The 16,274-nt window shown below is 32.9% G+C and overlaps 1 protein-coding gene across 1 annotated transcript in view; it reads right to left on the bottom strand.

Moving 5' to 3' along the window:
- The window catches only part of LOC145254900 (uncharacterized), a 199,085-nt gene that overhangs the window by 50,825 nt on the left and 131,986 nt on the right, over window positions 1-16,274 (bottom strand). The window lies entirely within an intron of this gene.

Genomic DNA, 16,274 nt, shown 5'->3' with positions numbered 1-16,274 from the left:
ACGGTTTTTTTTAGTTTTTTAAATTTTTTATTTCCATACTTTGTGGACCAGGCGCGTACGCAGACCCCACAATTTTAATGAATCATCATTATGCCAGATCAAACATACTCATTCCTATGTCTCAATACATCTTCTATCATTATATGTGATCAGTTTTCTATAATAGTCAACCATATAGAAGCCTATTCGTGACCAGACACACACACACAGACGTTCAGCTTTATATTATAGATATTTCTTTTAATTCGTCTGTCTGTCTGTTCCACTTTTTCTAAAACATTACTGTGCTGATCAGGTTGAAATTTTGTATGGACCTTTGTTATGGTAAATTGCAACAAACTAAGCATTGTGGTATCTGTTCGATGCACAGTTAGGGATTAATAAGGATTTTATTTTTTTTTTTTACATGGGGGTCACCACTTATCAAGGCCCGAAGGCCACTCAGGGATAAGGGTTATTGCGTGTACAGTAATCAATGAGATAGTATTGTAGTAATTATTAGTATTGGGGGGATTAGTATTTAATGCAAAAATGAACACAAATTTAACCTTATTAAATCATTCAATTTGGCATAAAACAAGGGGCTATAATTTTTGCTCGTCTTTAATAGGCAAATAGTCTATATATATATATATATATCAGAGAATTTGGAGCCTAATTTCCAATTCCAAAACAATTCTTTTAATTTTTTATTGCGAACAAAAAAACGAAACAAAGACAAGTTTATTTATTTATTAGTTATTTATTTACAATATAAGACTAAGGATCACGAAATGGATTATAAATCCCACTGCAAAATTTAACATTGATTTTCAGAGTATAATTTATTTTTTTATTGGTACACTGTAAACATCCACTTGTAAAACTTTTTGCATATATTTACTAAACATTTCAGGGAGTTCACAATTGATATAAAAGGTTTAAAATGCTGTGGACAAAGTTTTTAATTCATTAGTGCCGTGTGGACTGTTATCAGTTATTAGCTTCTTCTGATCTGAAATAAATAAGGTTTATCGTACATCTTCGCTTTGGACACAAGTGAAAAATAACGATAAAAATCTCACAATAAGTTTATCAAAATCTTGGATAAAATGCATAAAGAGAAAACATATAAGTTTTCCGAATTAAAAAGGAAATTTTTTTCAACATTCTTTCAGACATGTAAACATCTATAAAAATACAAAAGTAGAATCTCATTTTGAGGGAGTAATTTAGTTTAAGATGTTAATCTATTTCCTATTATTATTATTATTATTATTATTATTATTATTATTATTATTATTATCTATATATTAATACAATAGTGTGTGTGTGTTATTTTAATACAATAGTGTGTGTGTGTGTTATTTTTGCGTGTCACACTTACATCTTTTTTCTTGTCATTTAATTGTTATGACCTTTTATTTCTCATAATAAATAATTTTACCAAGAATTCTTTATAAGTTTAAGTTTCGGTTTTGATTAGAGCTGGTGAACCCAAGTCATATGAATAAATGTTCTTATTTTTGAAATCACAACTTTTTAACATATAAGAATCGACAGAACATTAACTCTATAATAATATATACAAAATCTGCGTAAATTAATATATCATATTTAAGCGTACTTTACAACCGGGCTATGCCGGGCGTCTCTGCTAGCTTAGATAAATACTTTTGTTGTTTTAACAAAAGAGCTACAATAGTATCAGGGCATCTCCATTTACGCTGAACATTCACAGAATGCCAACATCAATATATTACATGTGAAAGAGTCCACTGTGGAATTTTCACAGGTCCCGCTAGTTATTATTAATAGCAATAGTACTACTGCTATTATTATTATTATTATTTAAACATTTTTTTGTATCTTTTACAATAACGGAAATCAATTTAATAATCAACAAAATATTTATAATTGCAAGAAAAAAGTTGAACATTTCTCCATAGAGGAAAGGTAGAGAATAGTTAATAGAGACCCGTCCCAACGTTAAGAATGGTTTTCTAAATAGTAATATTATTATGTAAAAACTCATTCTTGACATGAGACGGGTGTTGTTTACTATTCTGTTCCTAAACCTTTATTTTGAAAACCAATGGTTGATTCTTTTTAATCGCTTATTAAAACTGCAAATACCATTAACAACGACCAAATGCGGATGAGATTTGTTTTGAAAGAAAAACAAATCTTGTCTCACAATTTTCAATAAATTACAAGGATAACATTAGAGAAAAATATTTAGAAAGACCTCCTCTTGTAAGTGTGTATTTTTTATGTTTTACAAAATATATACGGACATTATACAGGTTAGTGTGTGTGTGTGTGTGTGTGTGTGTGTGTGTGTAGGGAGGGGTCAGAGTCATTTGGACATTTTATAAAACATCTGATCTTTAATTAAATGTTGAGAAATTTTTCAAAAATCGGAATCAGTATTGGAGTTGGGAATTTAAAACAAAATCGACAATTGTACAGGAATCAGGAAACATTTTGAAATCGCTACATCACTAATCTAATATATAAACGGTTATATGTCTGTCTGTCTGTCTCCATATCTCCATGTCTCCTATCTCCTCTGAAACTAAAAGTTGCAGAGCAGCGTTAGGGGCCTTAAATGATTGGATTTTTTATGGGTCGTTTTTTTATTGGTCTTAAGTTAAAATAGTTTTTAAGGGTTAAAATAGTTTTTAAGGGTTAAATAGTTTTTAAGGGTTAAATAGTTTTTAAGGGTTAAAATTGTTTTTAAGGGTTAAATAGTTTTTAAGGGTTAAAATTGTTTTTAAGGGTTATTTATTTTTAAGGGTCAAAATTATTTTTAAGGGGTCAAAAATGGGTCGAAATTGAAAAAAAAATCATTAAGCATTTTGTACATTCATTTTAGTTTATTTTTTAATTTTAAATCGGTTTATATGCGTGTCATGTTGGTGCAGTGGTAACGTCACCAGCTTTGAATGCTACAATTTTGATTTCAGTTTCGATTCTAACTGATGGCACCTAAATACTTTTTCTTTTTCCTTTTGAAATCACAACTATAATAATGTAAACAAAATCTGGACAAATTAAAATATTATATTTAAGCATATTTTATGCCTGAGCTAAGTCGGGTGCCTCCCGCCAATGCTAATATATACATATATTTTAGAAGTTATACAAGTTTATATAAAATTTAAAGTTTATTGTTACAATACATCCCTTGAGGGTTCCAAATTGGAATTTATTCCTGATTACATATCATGTTATAAAAATAAAAGAAAAAATGTAATGTGGCAGTCCTGGAATGTTATGACCCAAATGCCAAGGTAATCTAAGGTTCTTTGATCAGTATCATGAAATAACCCAGATTCGGCAAGACAAGAAAACAAAATGATCAGACATAACAACAAGATTATACATATTTATTAACATGTACGTAAACTATTTTATTGTGCAATAAAATTCAATAAACACAAAACAAAACATAGAATACAATGTCCCACATATCATAACAAAGTGGTGCAAAGGAAGGAAGTTCGTAAGTCAACCAATGTCTCTCTTTTAACAATTTCTACACCAAGGATTTTGTCATTCCGCGTCTGCTTGTTATGATGTTAGATTTTAGAATAATTTTTCAAAATATTTTCTGCCCCATGTGTTTCACTTGCGTGCCAACTTTATTCAAAATAATTTGGCCTACCTCTCTCTTTATGAAATAGGAAGTACGAATATGGGGAAAGTAAGGGGATAAAGAAATGTGTGACATGATGCGGAGGAAGTGGAGACATTGCACTTGCTTGTAACAATATGTATTTCTTTAAAGTTTACAGAAATGTTAATATAGGAGTTTAATAGCATACACTACAACTAGAGCTCATAATATAATTATTTAGAAAATATTCCAGAATTTATCCAAATCCAAAAATATTTTATTGTCAAGGAACACAAAATATCCAAAAACATTTACAGAAATACTTCATCAATGGCAGAAAATCAAAAATCAAAATACAACTGTATTCAGTAACTCAGTAACTTTTCTCTCTCTCTCTCTCTCTCTATATATATATATATATATATATATATATATATATATATATATATATATATATATATATATATATAATATATAAAAAAAGGGGGGAAAGGGATTTATAAATTAAATAAATGTGGTTTCATTTTGTTTTCTTTTTAGTCTGATTGTGGTGGATGTACACTGACGAAGCCTTTTTATAAATGTCTTGGAATATTTTGTATACCATGAAAATATATATTTCCAGAATGGATAGAACTAATTGTCTGGTAATAAAGTATTTCGAGAGAAAATCTGAAATAGGCTGTTAGCAATATAGAATACTGAGATAGTGTAGTGACATGACATGACGAACAAAACAATTGAAGGTCATGGTTAGCTTATAAATTTTTATTTTTCAAATGATATATTATATGATATTAATCAATAAATATAGAATTACTGTTAAATCTAACCAGATAGGTAAAATGTCTCTGATAATTTTGAGAGATGCCACGAGTGGGCCCGTGAAGATACCCCTCTTTTTTAAAAGAAAACAAACTAAAAGTATCCTGTAAAATGTTTTTTATATCCATAGATAAAATGGCCTATGAGTTTTAAACTAGTAGTTGGGTGGTCTATCATAATATATATATATATATATATATATATATTCCAACAGGATGAGCAGAGGAGATGGAGTTAAGTTTCCATGGTTCTCAAAAACAGATGTAACTTTGGGCCCACAAGCTGATGTTTGTGTTCAGTTGAACTTGTGTCAATTTGGTCAGGCTCAGTATTTTGATTGCAAGTCTGGTGTTTAGTGGAGAACTAGTATCATTATTGTAACCTCTAAAAAATAAAACATTGGTACGGGTTTAAATCTGGAGCTAGGGTTTTGTTCAGAGGGAGAATCCTATTGTTACAACAGTGATAGAGACGACATGATTGATACTATGAGTGGTGTTGGAATTAAATACTGAATTCATAGGAAAACAAGTTGGCAATTATGTGAACATCCACAGACACAGGTTCATAATCTTATTTCAGTAGTCACACTAGGTGTCTTAAGACTCTGCCTATATACTTACACCTATCTTAGTCCGTGATTACCTACCCAGCAGTCAATGATCTCTCAATACACCGCTTCCCCAGTGATGATCTTTCCACCAGCAGCCAAACCACAACTTCTCAATGCACAGCTCAACTTCTGACACTTACTCCATCATTATCGTCAGCAACAAAGAGGTGATGGTGGCTAAGTGGTTAACGATGCAGACTTACAACCATAGTGTGCTACGTTCAAACCCAATTTGTTCCATAGAAACATTTTCACTTAAGAATGTTGGCAACCTTCATGTGATCCCTCTTGTAAGTACCCGATGTCTTTCTAGAAAGACTTCTAACCAGAAATATATCAAGGAAACAAATGCCAACAATAATCATCTGATTCATTCAAAATGAATAAATAATGCTCAACAACAACAACAACAACAACAACCACCACCACCACCATTACCACCACCTTAAAATCCAATCACTCTTAAATACAGCAGGGTTGTGGAAACAGGTGTATTAGATTTATGTGGGAATTTCATTTCCTAGAAAGGTCTACACAACGTGGATTACTCCAATACCCAATGGTATTAGGGAACAACCTGGTTAAGTGGTGCTGGTAAAATCCAACATGCATCTGCCATGGGATCTGATAGCTTCTAATCATTCTTGCCATGGTTTGTGAAGAATTTATTGCAAACAAGGCTGTTCAATCATCTACCGCAATGCAGAGTAAGGATAGAAATGCTGTGTTGAAGCACATGAAATCACCATTTAATACCTATAGATGATGACCTCATTCAATGACTTAACCGCTGGGCTTTTTGACCTTAGTATTGATGTAAACATTTTGCTAATTTTGCTAGTGAATGTTGGACATTGCAGTGATAAATGCTTGGCCAGAGAGCTGAAAATATCCCTGACCAGAATCAGAGATATTCTTTGTTGGAAAAAGTAAGTGTCTCATTTAATAGAAGAGTCCTGCTGTGATCGGTTTTGTGAAAAACACAATGTCCAGAGATCAGGTGGATATTATCTTCGGTGAATGTCTCCTCTGAGCTGCTGAACAATGACCACTAACAAAAGGTTAGAGTCAGGTAGGTGTGAAGAGATCCCAGAGGAGGAGGAGGAGGAGGAGCAAGAGTGTGAGTTGGAGTCGAATGTTGGTAAACAGGCAGTTGATTTTGGTGAGAGCTATGAAGCAGTTCAACTGCTGAATTTCTCCAATCAGGATGGGTCACATTTGGCTCTCAGTCAAAAGACTCTGTAATGGGACTTAGGTGTGTCAGTTTGATCAAACAAGGATCTTCAAATCTGGACATAAAAAGTAAAGTGAGTGCCACTTATCGAAAATAATAAACATTATTATTGTTTATAAATTGGACTTAAGTTGTTTTAGACTGAAAGTTCTTTGTTGCAGTGCAGGGTTGGTTGATGGACGACCTTAGCCTAGCACAATGTTCACAATGTGCTGAGATCACGGCCAGGTGAGTGCACATGGTACATTTTCACATTGGAAGTAACGTGAAATCCTTTAGAAATATGAATATTCCAAATCTACAAGAAAGATCTCCATCATAAGCAGATAATATCAATATTTTCATGTTTGGTGCTGCATTTGGACCCAATTAGCTTATTAACAACGATAGCACTAGCACTACATAAGATTACTGATTTTTTAATTACTTATTTGGGTTACAGCCGTTTTCTTGTTTAACAGTATATAACCTTTGCAAAATGATTATAGTTGCATGTAGGAGGACATCAATACTCCTGTCAGCTCATACATCCTACTTGGGTTCCAGCTGTCTCGACCTGTCCTGCTGTTGGATCAGTTTGGTTGAGATGAGAATGAGGTTGGCTCTACACAAACTAGCTTCACTTTAAACAAACTCCCAGTGCATGTTATCCATCATTCTTAACATCATCAGATGTTTTCATCATTTCGATGGATGAGCATTTATTTTTTTTATAGCTGTTTCCATAAACATTAATATGAGCCAGCACCACAATCTGAACAAAAGAAACTAGTGCAGGAGTAAATGACAAAAATAAACTTAATTTTGTCTCACTCTGCACATCTATATTTCAGTCACAGCCAATCAAAATAAGCAAGAATGCCATCATATTAGCCAATCATGAGTTTGAATAACTATAAAAGTAACTTCAGTAATCAAACTTGTCAAAATGACTCTTAGTTCTGTCTACTGAACCATGAAACACAAATCACAGGCAAAGAAATAACTATTTTTTGTGTCCTACACAAATATTTGTTTTATTTTTTGTTGTTGTTGTCGTGTTCATCCTTTTGATTCACTTAAGTTGAGTCATCATCGACTAAACAACACACCCGACTAGATACACCTAAGAAAGGTTGGGGTTACATTGGCCAAAATGTTATAAAAATAAGAAACAAGATTGAGAATAGTAATATAAATAATCCAAGTGAAAACAAATTTTCTATAGTAGAATGTTGTAATCTTTGTGTTGTAACAAATCTAAATGTTGTAATCTATGTGTTGTAACAAATCTAAATGTTGTAATCTATGTGTTGTAACAAATCTAAATGTTGTAATCTATGTGTTGTAACAAATCTAAATGTTGTAATCTTTGTGTTGTAACAAATCTAAATGTTGTAATCTATGTGTTGTAACAAATCTAAATGTTGTAATCTTTGTGTTGTAACAAATCTAAATGTTGTAATCTATGTGTTGTAACAAATCTAAATGTTGTAATCTTTGTGTTGTAACAAGTCTAAATGTTGTAAACTTTATGCTGTAACAAGTCTAAATGTTGTAAACTTTATGCTGTAACAAGTCTAAATGTTGTAAACTTTGCGTTGTAACAAATCTAAATGTTGTAAACTTTATGCTGTAACAAATCTAAATGTTGTAAACTTTATGCTGTAACAAATCTAAATGTTGTAAACTTTATGCTGTAACAAATCTAAATGTTGTAAACTTTGTGCTGTAACAAATCTAAATGTTGCAAACTTTGTGCTGTAACAAATCTAAATGTTGTAAATTTTATGCTGTAACAAATCTAAATGTTGTAATCTATGTGTTGTAACAAATCTAAATGTTGTAAACTTTGTGCTGTAACAAATATAAATGTTGTAAACTTTATGCTGTAACAAATCTAAATGTTGTAAACTTTGTGCTGTAACAAATCTAAATGTTGTAAACTTTATGCTGTAACAAATCTAAATGTTGTAAACTTTGTGCTGTAACAAATCTAAATGTTGTAAACTTTGTGCTGTAACAAATCTAAATGTTGTAAACTTTGTGCTGTAACAAATCTAAATGTTGTAAACTTTGTGCTGTAACAAATCTAAATGTTGTAAACTTTATGCTGTAACAAATCTAAATGTTGTAAACTTTGTGCTGTAACAAATCTAAATGTTGTAAACTTTGTGCTGTAACAAATCTAAATGTTGTAAACTTTGTGCTGTAACAAATCTAAATGTTGTAAACTTTGTGCTGTAACAAATCTAAATGTTGTAAACTTTGTGCTGTAACAAATCTAAATGTTGTAAATTTTATGCTGTAACAAATCTAAATGTTGTAATCTATGTGTTGTAACAAATCTAAATGTTGTAAACTTCTTGCTGTAACAAATCTAAATGTTGTAAACTTTGTGCTGTAACAAATCTAAATGTTGTAAACTTTGTGCTGTAACAAATCTAAATGTTGTAAACTTTATGCTGTAACAAATCTAAATGTTGTAAACTTTATGCTGTAACAAATCTAAATGTTGTAAACTTTGTGCTGTAACAAATCTAAATGTTGTAAACTTTGTGCTGTAACAAATCTAAATGTTGTAAACTTTATGCTGTAACAAATCTAAATGTTGTAAACTTTGTGCTGTAACAGCCTGTTTTTTGTGTCTTATGCAGACATTTGTTTTCTTTATTTTCATTAATTCATTTGTTGAGTCATCATCCACTAGATAACACATTCACTATCTTATCAGTACCAACGCACATATTACACTATATTTTCATCCGATGCACAATTTTCACTCAGGACTAAAGTCTACGTCATTTCCAACATGGCTTTTTCTCCTGTTTTATGTTGACTGTTGCTGGTCCTTTCCCAGATTTTGCTTTCTCTCTTTAACAAGGGATTATATTGCTAATCGCTTCTTGGGGTTCCCCTGCCAAGGAATGCCGACAGGGTTGCCCAGGCATTTTTTACAAGCAAGAGTGCTAGCTCTTCAATCACACTTTCCAACTCTTGTGTCGTGGGAGGGAAATAAATACCAAAAGAAATGCGATAAAAATGTAATCATGAGTTTATAGAGAAACAAATTAGTGCAGCACGGCAGGGCAAAATAGAGTTTCTTAATCAAAGTAAAGATTTTACAGTTAAATATCATCAGCCTGATAAAGACTTTACTTAAAAAATAACATGGAATTTGTATTCGCACAACATAACAACAACAGTAGTAGTAATAGTAGTAGTAGTAGTAGTAGTAGTTAGAGCACTTGTAAATTGACCAAGGTCAGGAAAACCAAGACAGTCTCCTCCTCGTCCTTCACCCTCCCCTCCGCTGGCCTTCCCTATGGTGACCCAGACAGATATTTCTATGACCCAGTAATTGCAAAGGTATTCCCAGTGTAACTACATATGACACTTTGTAAAGCCTTAAGAGGAGGGGGTAGAGGAAGAAGAAGATGAAGAATAAGGCTTTTCACTTGACTTCAACTAATGAGAGAGAGAGAGAGAGAGAGAGAGTGTGTATACAAAAACAAGACATTACGATTAAGTCAGAAATTTCATTCAAATGTTCTATGGTAGAATGGCTTACAGGATCTAAGTGTTGTCTAATAAATGCTGTCGAACTCACGATGGCAGGTTCGATTGCTAAATGCTGTAGCAGAAAGTTACTTTTAAAAATAGATTTAGTTTATTAACAGAACAAGTATTAGAAACTGAGGAATTTTTTTTCTGAATTTTTTAGATGAGGATTGATTCATATTTGAATTATTCAGACTACTGTTCTCATCTTCAGTATTATTCACACAATATTTTGGTCAATGTAAACTCTGACCTTCTTTAAGTGTATCCAAACCCTTTATTTAATCCACGGTGATAGCAAGGATCCATGGCATAGTGGATAAAGTACTTGGTAAAATCCAGTTGTAAGTTATACTCTTCTTAAAGGTGAAGGTTTAATCCTCAATGCGGGTGATAATAAAAATACAATACTTAAAACTTCTACGTAATTATTGTTAATGGAACGAGAGCATGCTATTCCCATGGATTAAATAAAAGGTTCTGTTCGAAATTTCATGCAGATTCCCGAATTTAACAAGATATACCTGAAGAAGGTCGGAGGTTACATTGGCCAAAACGTTAAAAAAATAACACAAGAAGAGAACAGTAATCCAACTAATCCAAGTGAGAACTTTTACCCAAACAAATTTTCTATAGTAAAATGTTGCAAGCTTTGTGTTGTAACAAATCTAAATGTTGCAAACTTTGTGTTGTAACACTTCTAAATGTTCCAAGCTTTGTGTTGTAACACTTCTAAATGTTGTGTAAGAATTGTAGCCGAACTGAATCTGGTAGTCATTTAAAAAAGAAAACTGTTTCCCACCACAAACAAGGCATTTTACCACTTGGACGTAAGGCTCTGCTATTTGAAACTATGTCTTCAGGAACACTAAATAAAGAGTTGAGAAGCAAGATGTTTGTTCACATTACATTTAAATTTCAACATATCAGTGCAGTCAGAGAAGCAGGAAACCAGGAAGGAATTCAAATTCTAGCAGTCTGAGGGAAGAAACTAATAGATACAAAACTTTTCAGCATCTAGGGACATCTACAAAGTGTAGCTGCCACATCTAATAAACAAAATCAAACTAAATTTGACAAAACAAAATTTAGGAACCATACGAAAAACTGATGCTCGTATATGAAAACCCAGTTGTGTTATATGGCAGTTAAAAATAGCAAAAATACTTCTGAAATTATTGAAAAATAAGCATATTTAGCACCTTTCAGTGTCAAAAATGAAAATGCTTAAACTCGTTTCTGCACACATATACTGAATTAATAAAAATTCTAAGCCAATCAGATGCATTTCTCTGAATTTATAACAATTGGCATTTTCAATTCACTGAGAATGTTATAAAAAGCTAGATTTTTCTTCAATAACCAGTTGAGCCGGAGTCCCCAAACTGGCACTCCTCTGTTGGGCCTTGAGCCTGCTACAATGCATCAACTCACTTACAAAGCGTGACACATGCATACACACAGACTGCTTGAATCCTTTTGCTGTCGTCTGCTCATTTAAAACCAACTTATTCATTCAAATATTTCCTACCATTCTCACTGAACTTTCTTTCTGATATGAAAACAAATGAACATTGACTCCTATCAATAAAATATGATACATATTATTGAACAGACTTTGATTACAATTTTCAAACCCATGTAACGCAGAGCTGTTAAACTATGAACTCTCACATCTTCGATATCTCAGCTAATAAATTCCACTTGTTTACAAGAACTCTAAAAATATTGGTGAACATTTGCATGTTTTACTGTAAACTTCCACTTGAAATATCTTTAAAATATTTCTTTTACTTCTGAACTCACTATTTTGTTTGTGTTTATTGTATACCATTTATTATTTTCTGATATTTTATTATAAACCTAAAAAACTTTTCCACTGAAAATATTTCTCTGAAAACAGTTCATTCCAAAAATACTTTGCTCAAATTGGAATCACTAAAAAAGGACCCTCCAAAAATTGGTGACTCTTTTAAAATAGGGACTCTCCGAACGTACACCAAAAAATAAATTTTTTCCTTTTATTACATTTTCACCCCAAACAAGGCACAGTGCCACTTTGATGTAGGGGGCTACTATCAGGGACATAAGTTGAAGGGGTACGATGTAGGGAGTTGAGGAGTAAGATGTCTGTTCACATTACACTTGAACATCTGTATGCAGTTGGGGAAGCAGAAACCGGAAGGGAATTCCAAAGTCTAGCAGTTCTGGGGAAGAAATTATTGGAGTAGAAGGCTTTCTTACATCTAGGGATCTCTACTGTGTAGGGGTGGGACTTTGCTGCTTATTGGGTTTGTCAGGGGCATTTATGTCGAGTGAGTACAAGGGCTCGTAGTTCGTTAGAGCACATTCTATTAAAATACTTGTAAAACAGGCAAAGGGATGCAACATTTCGTTGATGTGACAGAGGTTGAAGCTTAGATGACGGTTCAGGATCTATCAGATTGGCGACTTTCTTTTCAACCCTGCCCAGAAGTGAGAGACTAGTAGCAGATGCGCCAGCCCAAATGTGACAACAACACCCCATACATGAGCGAATGGTGGCCTTGTAGAGATATAGGATACTTTTAGTTATAAATAACTTTCTAGCACGATAGAGAGAGCCCACCTTCTTTGCAGCAGCCTTGGCAATGCTCTGTGTTTCTGTCCCAACCCATGTTCCCTGTGAACATTAAGCCAAAGTTAAGTTAATAAGTACTTTCAGGTAATGTGTCTTTAGCCATAGGTATTAATGGTTCAGAAGGTTTCTTGTAATTATTAAAGGAAACGAGCTTAGTGTTGGCAGCATTGAACGTTACTATCCATTTTTTACCCCATTCCACTACAGACAAGATGTCTTCCTCTAGGGTTTTTGCCATTGCCTTGTATATGCGTTCATTTGCTTTCTCCTCGTGCCTGTTATAGGGCATGGTGTCATCAGCAAATATACCCATCTCAGAGACTATTTTATCAGGGAGGTCATTTATGAATATCAGGAATAATAAAGGTCCAAGGATCGACCCCTGCCGCACTCATGCGATAAAGGAAACAACATTACGCTCCACACAAAATGATACAACAAAAAGGCTGGAATATTCCAGAACACCCGTATATAAGGTTTTAAATGCCAAAACTCAAACAGTCCAGGATGCAGTTCTACAAGTAAACATCACCGCTGCCCATAGCGCATATGCCGGAGTCCATCCTTGTGAGACGTTAAATCACCCAACATGACTTTGCGCACATGATGCACCTAAATTCTCATCATGGAAAGTTACCACATAGAACAAGAACTATTTCTTCTTTTCAACAATGTTATTTCAAACTACTGTTTTCTTATGCGATACACATACAAAAATGCATCCCGTTTACATGTTCAATGACTTTCTTTTCCCTCAGAAAATAACCATGTGTGTTCCTCTGTTCATGAAAATCGGTAATCTTAAACTTCATGTCCTTTTCACGATACACTCATTTAGCTAAGCCTGCCTAATGAACACTTGTGGAAAAAACCTTAAGGTTTGAACGATTTGAATTAATGTTTCTTAAATAAATGTTATTTCATTTCAATACAGTGATCTTGAGTTCTTTGTTAAGTGTCATTGTTTTTCTGAAATTATTCACATTTTTTACAATTTTTATGTGTGTGAGGATGTGGTTTGGTGAAAGCCTTTTGCAAATCGGAGATCACGTTAGATTTACCTTTAACGGTCCCACGGATACTCTACTACTTTCGACTTCTAGAGATTCCTGCACTTGTAACCTTGGTATAAAAATTGGTAGATCCTGATTATGAATTGGTGAACAACGACTCACACCCTTACAAATTAGTGACTGCTACATATAGTCCTACACCAATAAATGCAATTTTGATTTTAACATATTTTATTAAAATTAAAATCATTTTGCAAAAGAAGCATTTCAAAGTAAAGATTATTTTTTTATGTAAAGCTTTAAAATTAAACTGGAATGATGTAACCATTAATCAGAAGGAACTTTTCTTCGATATACTATGGCAATACTTCAAATCAAAATGAAATAATTTTATTTAACGTAACCAATAAATAAAACTGTATGGTTAGCTAATGTAGTCCCTAACTTCTGGTGTGCCTGCTACCGGAAGCGTTCATATGACAAATCAGTTCCTTCACTTTTTTCTCTCACACTTATATGTCCCCTGTGCATGTCCTCTTATTTACGTTTTTCCTATCATTGTTTTTATTTAAAAATCATTGAAAAGTTTTTTTGGTCTTATCTTAATTTAAAATTATTGAAATTATTTTTATATTTTTCAAAAGTATTATTGAAAACACGTTTAAAATCTTTTTAAGTAATAAACTATTTAGTTTATGAAGCAATGCCAGCCACAGAACTGTGCATTACCAAAACAGCAATGAAAGAGCTATTAGATAAAACTTCAAACACATCTATTATATAAATCTCACCTGTTTAAATGTATGTATGTATGTATGTATGTATATATGTATGTCTGCCTAGAAATTTCGACAGATTTTAACGAGATCTGTATTGTTTTGAAACTCGACCATTTGGACAACAAAAATAAAAAATTGGCTAAAAACATTAATTCCTTCACCCTCAACTGGGCGCTTTTCTTCAAAGAGTTTTTTTTTTTTTTTTTTGCCAATATTTTTTAAAGTCATCCCCTCTTTTCGATTGATAAGCCTTAATTTAAACCTTGCCACTTCCAATTTGGCAATGGATGCAATGGCAAAGATGCCACATTTTTTTTCACATTCTTTTCCTCCTTCTCGGTACGGGTTTGAGCCTGCCTGTCTACTACCACTATTTTTTATTTTTGGCTCAACCCCCCCCCCAACACCCGGGCACCCAGGCTAGTCTATTATATAAAGGACAAAATGGGTGCGAGCATTTGTGCATGTCCACGAAAGGCTTTTTGCATCGGGTTCTCGCGTAGGTTAGATTTCGTGACTTCCCAGATTGTAATATCTCACAGTCACAAACGGAATCCTTTTTTTCCTTTGTTTTGATAGAGTTAAACATAATTTCCACTGTGCTGTCGTCTTTAGTGTTCGTTTGTCTTTTTCGTATAAATAAAGCAAAACTATTGGAACACAACTGCCTGGCCTTCGGCTCGGGTAATATCTGTTCTATAATTGGTCCTTGGTCAATGTAGGGGAAACCCTTCATACTGAGACAATTACTATTTATTTAGATACTGCCAGAGTGCCACTTTTTTGGAGGAGCTGGTTTTCGCCCACATTAAAAACGACCTTGTGTCTAATTTACTTTCGTGGGAGGTTTAAAAGAAACGCCATTTCTGCAAGTGATCTTTTGTTTTTGATTGACTACATTAAATTTTAACACTTTAAACTTCCGTTCGCGTCATGGAGTAGCGGTAAGACGTCAGATTTTCTTTCACTTTCTTTTCTGCCTTCAATTTGAGCCTGCCTGCCTACTACCACTTTTTTTTTTTGCTCAACACACACCTCCAAACACCCAGGCAACTCCAGGCTAGTTTCAAATAAAATAAAAACTTTTCTCTTTAAATTTTGTTATTAAAAGTTCATATAAAGACTAATTGTGTCATTTTTATTTGTAAAATTTTGTTAATTTTAATTTTTTATTTTTTCAATAATGTCCTTTTCTTATATTTTATTTCAATAAATCTCTTCACAATAGAAATACTGGAGAACAATAAAAGTGAAGGAACTGATTTGCCTTGTCACCGCTTCCGGTAACAGACACACCGAAATTTAGGAAGCATGCAGACTATAACCAACTGTACTTCGGTTCGCATTGTGTAAAAGTAAAAAAACAACATTACAAAATACAATTGAATTAAAAATAAAATCAATTTATTTCCACAAGTACCTTCTTTAAAAATAGAAACGAATAATAATAATAAAAACAAAAAAACTGAAATTTTCTTGCAATGCCTACAAAGTACCATTTTTGAAATTATCTTTTTCAATAATCTTGCTAAAAAATAAAAATCTGCCTAAAACACAACACAATCAGAACTAGTTTGGACGGTAGGAATTCCATGATTAATTAAAAACAAACGAGTTGTAATTTTATACTTTGTGCGAAACACCCTCGTTAAGTACAGTAAAAATGTAATTTGGTGAAAGGGCCAGAGACACACAACTTCCTCCTTAGAAAGTATTCTGCACTCGGCGGTGTATCTTGAAAACCTGGTCCCTGTGAATTTTATATTCTAAACATAGGCATATGAAAATCTGATAAGTTATTGATCATTTACCAAAATAATAGTGAAAATAAAATTTTGACACTTGTGCAAATTAAAATCCCCCAAATTTAGAAAGCCATTTTTAACATGGGGTGGTTTTGTTTACGTGAACAAACCTCTCCTAAAATGAACCTAATTAATTTGCTTGGAGACACTTAACCCGCATGAACAGTTTTCTTTTTACAAAGACACATTTTTTTATTACATATTTATTAACCAAAATGTATTTGTCCCAAAATATTTCTATTAG

The sequence above is a fragment of the Euprymna scolopes genome, chromosome 30, assembly GCF_053919585.1.
Source record: "Euprymna scolopes isolate OS-2025 chromosome 30, ASM5391958v1, whole genome shotgun sequence".
In the NCBI taxonomy this organism is placed as follows: domain Eukaryota; kingdom Metazoa; phylum Mollusca; class Cephalopoda; order Sepiida; family Sepiolidae; genus Euprymna; species Euprymna scolopes.
The sequence above is the reverse complement of the archived record's forward strand: the minus strand, read 5'-3'. Positions and strand labels throughout refer to the sequence as shown.